Source organism: Tenrec ecaudatus, chromosome X (genome assembly GCF_050624435.1).
Source record: "Tenrec ecaudatus isolate mTenEca1 chromosome X, mTenEca1.hap1, whole genome shotgun sequence".
NCBI lineage: Eukaryota > Metazoa > Chordata > Mammalia > Afrosoricida > Tenrecidae > Tenrec > Tenrec ecaudatus.
In genome coordinates, this window is record NC_134548.1 from 95,983,473 (window position 1) to 95,992,122 (window position 8,650).

The 8,650-nt window shown below is 35.0% G+C and overlaps 1 non-coding gene across 1 annotated transcript; it reads right to left on the reverse strand.

Annotated features, from left to right (window-relative positions):
- Positions 1 to 7,797: 7,797 nt before the first annotated feature.
- On the reverse strand, positions 7,798 to 7,961 carry LOC142435100 (U1 spliceosomal RNA). Its single transcript, XR_012781247.1, has one exon. It is a non-coding gene; the product is annotated as a U1 spliceosomal RNA (small nuclear RNA).
- Positions 7,962 to 8,650: the final 689 nt, after the last annotated feature.

An 8,650-nucleotide genomic window follows, 5' to 3' on the forward strand; every position in this document is an offset into this window, starting at 1 on the left:
ATATCACCATCTGTAATACCTAATTCTAGTAACTTGTAAAGGTCTGGATTCTAAGATTGATATATATACACATATAAAAACCTATCAAAATTAATCGTTTCATTAATAAAAGCTTATACATAAGAAATTCTATACCATTTACTCACCATTTTGCAAAACAATTGCAATGCTAACATAGTATGATACTTTAGAAAATCTTTAAGGAGTCATTTCTGCCCTGAATCCAAATTACAAAGGCCAAGCATTGTTAGAGAAAGACCTCATGTTTGTCTTAATTATATAAGCATAGGAAGACCAGCTGGAAAGAATATGCCATAGGGGGCATATTGGAATGAACAGTATGGAATAGAGCCCATAACAGGCAATGGAATTTACAGATCTATCAAACACAGATACATATACGCACAGTGTCAGCTCTATTAATGGAAACTTTTCAGTTATTTTCTGGATCAAATGCACTCACCAGATGTAACTGAACATTTTCAAATCTGAAAGTGGACGCTCTTGACAGAACAATAGACCTTTGACAATTGCTACAAGTCTCCCCTAGCGAGGAAGCAATGGTTCTGCTTGATGGGTGCCAAAATTGATGACTCCCAGTTCAGTGTAGACAAGAGCAAAGCTTCCAATGGAAACTTAAGACGTGAGATCAAGGTCCTGAAGAATTTCTGCCATGAATTTTTCCAGTAGATTAAACGAAACTTTACCTGGATAATCCTGAAGAGAACAATCAAAGGATGTCCACCGAGAGGTGGAAATGGTCCTGATAAAGCAAAGGTGGGCTTGTGAAGAACAAAAGTCATGGCAACAACTTTTGGGGGTGCTCAAGGCATTTTTCAAGGATCCCTGCTGGCATAGTGGATTGCATGTTGGGCTACTAACTTCAAGGTCACCAGTTCAAACTCAGAAAACACTCCAAAGGTAAATGATGAAGCTTTCTATTCCTGTAAAGACTTGTCGTATCAGAAACCTACATGTTCAGATCAACTCTGACCTATAGGGTCATTGTGATTTGGATTGGACTCGTTCCAGTGAGTTTGGTTTGGGAAGTCAATGAACATGTTGACTTTTCTGGAGGTTCAATGAGTGATAACATCTATCTGTTTTGAGAGTGTTTTGCGAATGTTAGCCAACTCTTTCACAGAAAAACACCTGGGAGAGTATCACTAAATAGTTACCCAACACAGCAATGCTCCTGCTCATTCCTCTCACTACACAGGATAATATTTTTGAGTGCTTCAGTATTAAATCATTAAGCATACACATTACAGGTCTGATACCACTTCTTTGGATTTCTTTTTGCTTCTTGATCTTACCAAAAAAAAAAAAAAAAGCTCTCAGGGGTACCTACTTTTTTCCATCAATAGTGTATAAAATGACTTCACTGATACTTCAAAATTCTAAAGCCTCAGGTAGGAACAGACTAAATGACTGATTTCATCCTTTATAAAAGCATCTTAAATTTGATGAAGCTTATGTTGAGAAATAAAGTTTTTATTTTTATCTTTTAATCCCAATTTTCCATAAAGTTGTTGATGTTCCCTCATGTCACTGAGCTCTATTAATGTTTGATATTATATATTGTGTTTTAAAGCATTAACCTGATTTTCAATATATAGATGTGGTTCTGCAGCTTGCTTTTTAAACTACACACACAATGTGATTTCAGTTTTGCTTTTATTGCTATGGCTGGCTCAAGCATGTTAATTTCAACTGTTATGTACTAGTCCATCTTTTCTCTAAAATCATTCATTATCCTATGAAAGCCTTGAGGTTCCTAAGTAGATGGGTATAAAAATGTGAAACAAAATTCAAAATTTTTAAAGATACCTGGCTTGCTAGTTAGATAGATACTGCTGATACTCCTGAGGCTGTGGCTCTTGACTGCTCTTTAGATATGGAACTGAACTCACTGTCATGGCTCAATTTTCAACCAAACCATAGACAAGCCCATAAGGGAAACAATAACAATAGTGGTGTACACATACCTTGGAATAATAAAAAAATTGAGATCAAGGGAACAACATTTACCTAAGAAAAAAGCTCAGAAGGATTAGGAAAGAAGGAGGATTGGAAACAAATAATAACGGTGAAGTGGAATAAATGAAAGCATATTGTGAGTATTGCAATGACCGAGGTAAAAGAAAATGTACAGGAATTGTCGAATGCAAAACAGGTGATCTTCTCTGGAAACTTCCAGCAATTTACAATAAAAATGCTTGTTTGCTTGCTTTTTGAAGAAACAGGATAACTCGAATTGGTAGGATGATACTCTTTTCTTCAGTTTCACACAGTTATACAGGTCCCTGCTCAGTGAGAACACATCGCATAAATGGGATAGCACTTTCTAACAAATCTGTGAAAATGTTGGTGGTAACAATTCAAAACCATAAAAAGGTTAAAAGTGTGTATCTCATAAAGATTATAAGTGATAGGCATATTCTGAACTAGATCCACTTTACTACAAAGGACGTTATTTGAGCCTCTGAGTATTAACTGGTAGTAATATATATATATATGTATATATATTTTTTTCTTCTGATTTTGATAGCTGCACTGTGGTTGTGTACAAAGATGTCCTGATGAGGGAAAATTCCACTAAAGTAGCATTAAGGATTCACGGGGCTTTAGTCAGCAACCTACTCTCAATTGTATTATGGAAAAAAATAGCACTCTACTTACAAATTTTGTTATCTTCTAGTTGTTTCAAAACAAGATAAATACAAAGTATAATAAATATGAAGACAGCATTTTTCTGTTATTTTCATTATTTTGGTAAATTTATGAAATAAAAATTTTATTTATCTTGCTTGAATATTTAAATTATAAAAAGGAAAACATGCATTTAACAATTCAAGAATGATTCATAAAAGAGTTGTTGTAATAATATGTTTTAGAAGAATTAATAGCAGGGTAGTCCCAAGGAGACTGACCCAAGCCATGTTATTTTCAATGGTCTCATCTGCATGTGAAAGTTGGGCATTGAATAAGGAAGACTGAAGAAAAATCAATCCATTTGAATTGTAGTGCTGGTGAAAAATTTTGCACATACCATAGATTGCTCAAAGGAAAAACAGATGTGTCTTAAAAGTACTAGGAGTTTACTTAGAGGCAAAAATGGCAAAGTGTTGTCTTACATACTTTGGACACATTGTCAGGAGACATTCTCTGCAGAAGGACATTGTGCTTGGTAAACTGCAAGGGCATTGAGAAAAAGGATGGCCCTCAATGAAATGTGTCTACACAGTGGGTGCCACAATGGGCTCCGGCATAGCGACATTAATGATGAGGACACAGGACCAGCCAGTGATTCCTTCTCTGTGCATAGAGGTGCTGTGGGTTGCAACTGACTCAATGGCACCTAACAATAGTCCCAAGGATTTGGAAATTAATGATGTCCCAAATGTCCAACTCTTCCATCATGCTACTCAGCTCCATTTGTCCCCCACTTCTCCAATGATGATATTCTCTCATGTCCCTGGGTTCTGAGATTTGCTGCAGCATTGCACAGAAACCCATGACATTTTAAGGAAATGTCTCACAATGTGGTGATTGCTGTCCATTCAAAAATCCGAGAGTAAGCAGGAGGTGAGCCAAATTCCGGGTCCAGATCCAGAAGCCCCAAATCACAGCAAGTCATTTTGTTTCTAGGTTCAGTGGGGAACAGAAGTCAGGCTATCCTGGTGAAGTGATGAATATGTAGAATTGTATGGAAGCATCATTATATATCCAAGGAAAACAAAAATTGTGGCCTGGTTGACACTTGGCTCTAAAATGTCACCAAGGAAACAAAGATTCACACTTTCTACTAAGATCAGGTTTTATTCCCATCTCCGATTCCTGTTCCTTTGTAGAGAACACCCTCTAGAAACAGACAGATATCAGAAGCATATAAAATCCAGAATTATATCTTAAAAGGAATTATGGATAGAATAGCCATATTAATTGACTATAACCCAGCAGTAAACTTAAAAATTGTGATATATAGATCAAAGGAAGTCAGAGAAATATTTCTAAACTAAGGTTTAAAGGATGCCCCAGATAACTCTGAGAAAAGATTCAGACAAATATTAAGAAACAATGGATCGATATTGCTAAATGGAATATTTATGAACCATCCCTACAAAGAGAAAAAATATAGAACATTCAACTATTCTTTACCCATTCTATCTCGCCTTTAAACATTCTTTGTTTTCCTTGTTGATATAATAAATGCTGTTTTTAAATGACACAGAATCAAAATGTGCCTACACAAATGCAGCACATTTGAAAGGCAGCTGTCCTATTTACTCCTAGGATTTGTGAGGTCTGGTAAATGAATGGGGAAGGAATCATTGTGATGCAATAATTTAATCAACTGCTAACCCAAAGATTGGTAGTTTAAACTCACTTGTCATCTCTGCATAAGAAAATTCCTGGCAAGATTTTATGAAGTTAGCAACATCGGAACCCCTTTGGGGCAGTTTACTTTACCATGGATGGGCTCAATGTATACAAATCAACTAAACATTACACAACAACAAAAATGAAGAAAATATTATTAAATGATTTTAGAGTTTTAAGTGTCCTCTTTTCAAAGATATAAGATTCATTTTGGTATATGATTTCCTTATTTGAAAAAATAAGTGGAATGAAGGAAATAGAGTAGACCAGCTTCTAGATTATTTCCATATATAAAGCAAATAAAACATATTTAACAAGGGGAAAAAGAGAATCATTCCTTCATAGTTGGCCACAGAAATTAGTCTTTTAAAGATATGCAGAAGGAGCCCCAAACAAGAGAATTCTGAAAAGAAAAATAACAAAGTAAAGTATAACAAAAATTCTAATAAAAATTGAGAAGTAAATCAAAAGCTTTGTGGGTGGAGGGAATTGTACAATCACTTGAAGTTCATGAATCTAATCCAGTCCTCTAAATCCTCTAAAACCTACTCCTGAATTGAAAAGAAACCAGCAGAGAGCTGTGTATCTTGACCTTTACATGTAAACCTAATGCGAAATTGCTTTTTACCTAATTACGCTGTTGGCATTATTCTATCAGCCTGCAGTGTCGACATTTTAAAGAAAGAAACTTTCAAAATCGATGTATGTATTGAAATAATAAGTAACTACTTATTATCTATGTGCAAGAAACCAAAGGAGCATTCTTTCTGTTTTCATTAATAGTAACAAGTTATTTTGTGTTTTTTTTAATTATGGACATTATGAATTATGCATATAATGTTGTCTCTTTACTAGTGTTATTGGTGGTAAGCTGCTAGTAAAATGTAAGTTAAATTAAAGATATAGCTCTATAAAATGTAAAGGATGTAATGGCAAGCATCTTGAGTGATTTTTTATTATCTCTCACATTAGCATATCTTCTATAGTGACATTTAATCTGTTCATATTTTTATTAATCCATCTTTAAAAATGCATTAATCATATTCAATTATTACATGTATTCATGTAAACCACTTTACATTCTTTCTTTAACACATGGAGCAAAAACAATCATCTAAATTGAGAAAGGAGACTAGAGAAAAATATGATACAGTAGATAGCTTGGGGAATAATGCTATATAACATTTAAGTTACTAAAAGTCGATGATCAAATTAGGATATATTTCTGTGAGGTTAGATTTTCTGGGCAAATGGTGTGAAGTCACAGAAAGTCTGGAGCATCTAATCTCATCCTTTGAAATTAATAAAGCATGCTGTAAGGCAATAGCATTGGCAACAGCTAAATGTATTTCACTCGTGAACAGATAGATGCCCAAACTGAGCCCACTGCCATGCAGTTACCTTCAATTCATAGTGACCCCACACGATTAGGTAGAAGCACTTCTTGAGGTTTCTGAGACTATAAATCTTTGTGAGAGCAGAAACTCTCTTTTTACTTCCTTGGAGTAAAGCGGAAAACCAAAGTTTTCAATATGAGATAACATTAAATCCTATGAATGTTTATACATTTAAAGCTGCTTTTCTAAATATATCTTTATTATAATTTATTTTACTTATAAGCTCTTTCATGCTTATGGAAAATTGCAAAAATGATAATGCTGCAAGTATTGCAGTAAACGGCTTTCTCGGTTTTGCCGCCTGTTTATAGTTTATTCAGTTCTATTTATTCTATTTCCTTTTTCATTTGTTCTTTCTTTCTCCGTGTAGCATTCTATTTTATTGCTGTTTAAAAGTGAGTTGTATACATCGTGACCATTTCCCCTTAAATACTTCATTTTATATGTCCTAAGAATAAGGATATCCTTTCACATGATCATAGTATCATTTTTAGTTCTAATAAATTTAAAATGTAAATTTTTAACCTATCTACATATATGCCATTTTTTCAGTTGAGCAAGTAGTGTACTTTATAACATTTTGCCCCGCTACTCAGGGAAATAACCCTGCCACCATAATGGGTCAAATTTTGGCTGCTAACCAGTAGATCAGAAGTTCAAAACCACTGCAGGAAAAAGATGAACTTTTCTTTTCCCATAAAGATTTACAGTCTTGAAGCCCTGTGGCATCTCTACCGTGTCCTATTGGGTTGCTATGAGTTCGAATCCACTTGATGGCACTGAGTGTGGTTTTAGTCTTTGAGTACAGGATACATGTATTTATGTCCCTTTAGTCCTCTTTAATCTGTAACGTTGCCACAGCCTACTATTGCATTTATGGCATTGATGTTTTGAAGTATAGAGCAACTCATTTATAAATAGAGTACTAATTATTTGGTCACAATCTGATAGTTTCTCATGATTTCTTTTGGGTTATGTGTCCTAATATGTTCCTCCTAAATTTACCACATCCAAATGCCCATCAAGGTTATCTTCCCCACACTGATGAAGTAAATTTTGAGCTCTCATTGAAGTTGTGTTCCCAACTGTACCTCTAATTGCATAAACCCATTTCCATTCTGTAGCTATAATATGTTACCTTTGTAATTAACATGCCATCTGTAAGGAGAATATTTAAGAACATGCAACAATTCTGCTACTCATAAAATGTCCTCTTAGGTGTAGCATCCATTCTTTCCGGAATCAAACTTTAATGTGTTAGTTTTCATTTTACAATTCTAATAAATTGCTCAGTACTGACATTAAATTTGTTTCTATATTTTTGTATGGCTTAATAAATCCTCGTATTTGTACAATTGTTTAAAGAATTCATTATATCTACTCCTCACTTTTCAATTATCTCATCATCCAACACTTTGTATTTACAACCAATGTTGAATTACTCAATTAATAAGGTAAGCGTGGATTTACATACTAGGATGTAGTGAACGATTTCAATATTTTTCACCACATCAAATGCTCAGCTTCTGGACATGAGTAGCATCTCTGTCTCTCTCACCTTGACATGGCACCTTTCTTCAGAATGAAAGCCATTTTTCAAATTCATATTCCCTGACAGGGACAAATAACCCAATAAGGAAGGTAAGCAAGACTTACTTGTGCTTACTTACTAATCTGTTGCAAACAATTTCACATAGGCTTTTGTCCCTGTTTAAAACAATAGTGACATTCCACTATCTGACTAATCTGCATGTTAATGATGTATGTCTTCTAGTCACAAACTGCAATATGAGAGACAAGATTAACATAGGCTGAGCCATGATCCTTATTGATTTGGCAGTGATGTTAGGATGAAATTGTCAGTTGTGTAATGAAAAAACTGGACAGATATGTAATGAGTCATTCTTCATTTTGTGATCTTATGTGGTCATTATTCATTTCCCATAAAGACAATTAAAAAATTATATCAGGTGGGGTCTTGCATTTCAGATTGTTAACTTTGTTTTTGATTCTTTTACAAGGGAGAGCACAAATACTGTCCCAAACTACCACAAATAGTGCGGTTCGAGTTTTTCACAGTTGGGGAAATCGCAGGGGTCAGCACATCCGGAGTACAATGGATAAGCCTCACCCTGGGAAAATCACCTCATGATCATGGCATCTCCCCTGCCAGGTAAGTATCAGATTGTTAACTTTGTATTCCACAGTCTAAACTACTAACCACCCCGACACACACACACACACACACACCCCTGTGTAGCCATCCCACATTCCTTGATTTCTCATCTCCCTCCTGTGGATTACCGTATTCCAATTTATCCAGTTACACACCCATCAACCTTCTAGATCATTTATTTAGCCTCCCTTTCTTTCCCTCCCCAATATAGCAAAGTCAAAATCTGGGGTCCCTTTGGTTTGAAAGCTTCTATTAACTTCATCAAAAGAAGATAGAGAGAACCCATGGAGTGGGGAAAAATATTTGATAGTGACACAATGGACAATAGACTAGTCTCTCTAAAAGATAGAAACTGCATCTGAATATACAAAAGATGAATAACCCCATTTAAAAGAGGGATCAACAGAGAGCTCACCAAAGAAAACATCCAAATTATCAACAAATAGAAATGCTCACAATCACTAGCCATCTAGGTGATGCAAATCAAAACTATGATGACATACCACCTTAACCAGCAATAGCAGAAAAGTGCACAAACTATTACAGAAAGTAACAATACTGCAGAAGGTGTGCAGAGATTAGCACCTTCATACACTGCTGGTGGAACTGTAAATATGTACAACCACTGTAGGAAGCAATATGGTGCTCCCTATCTCAAAAAATTTGGAGTATAAATTCTATGTAACACAGTAAT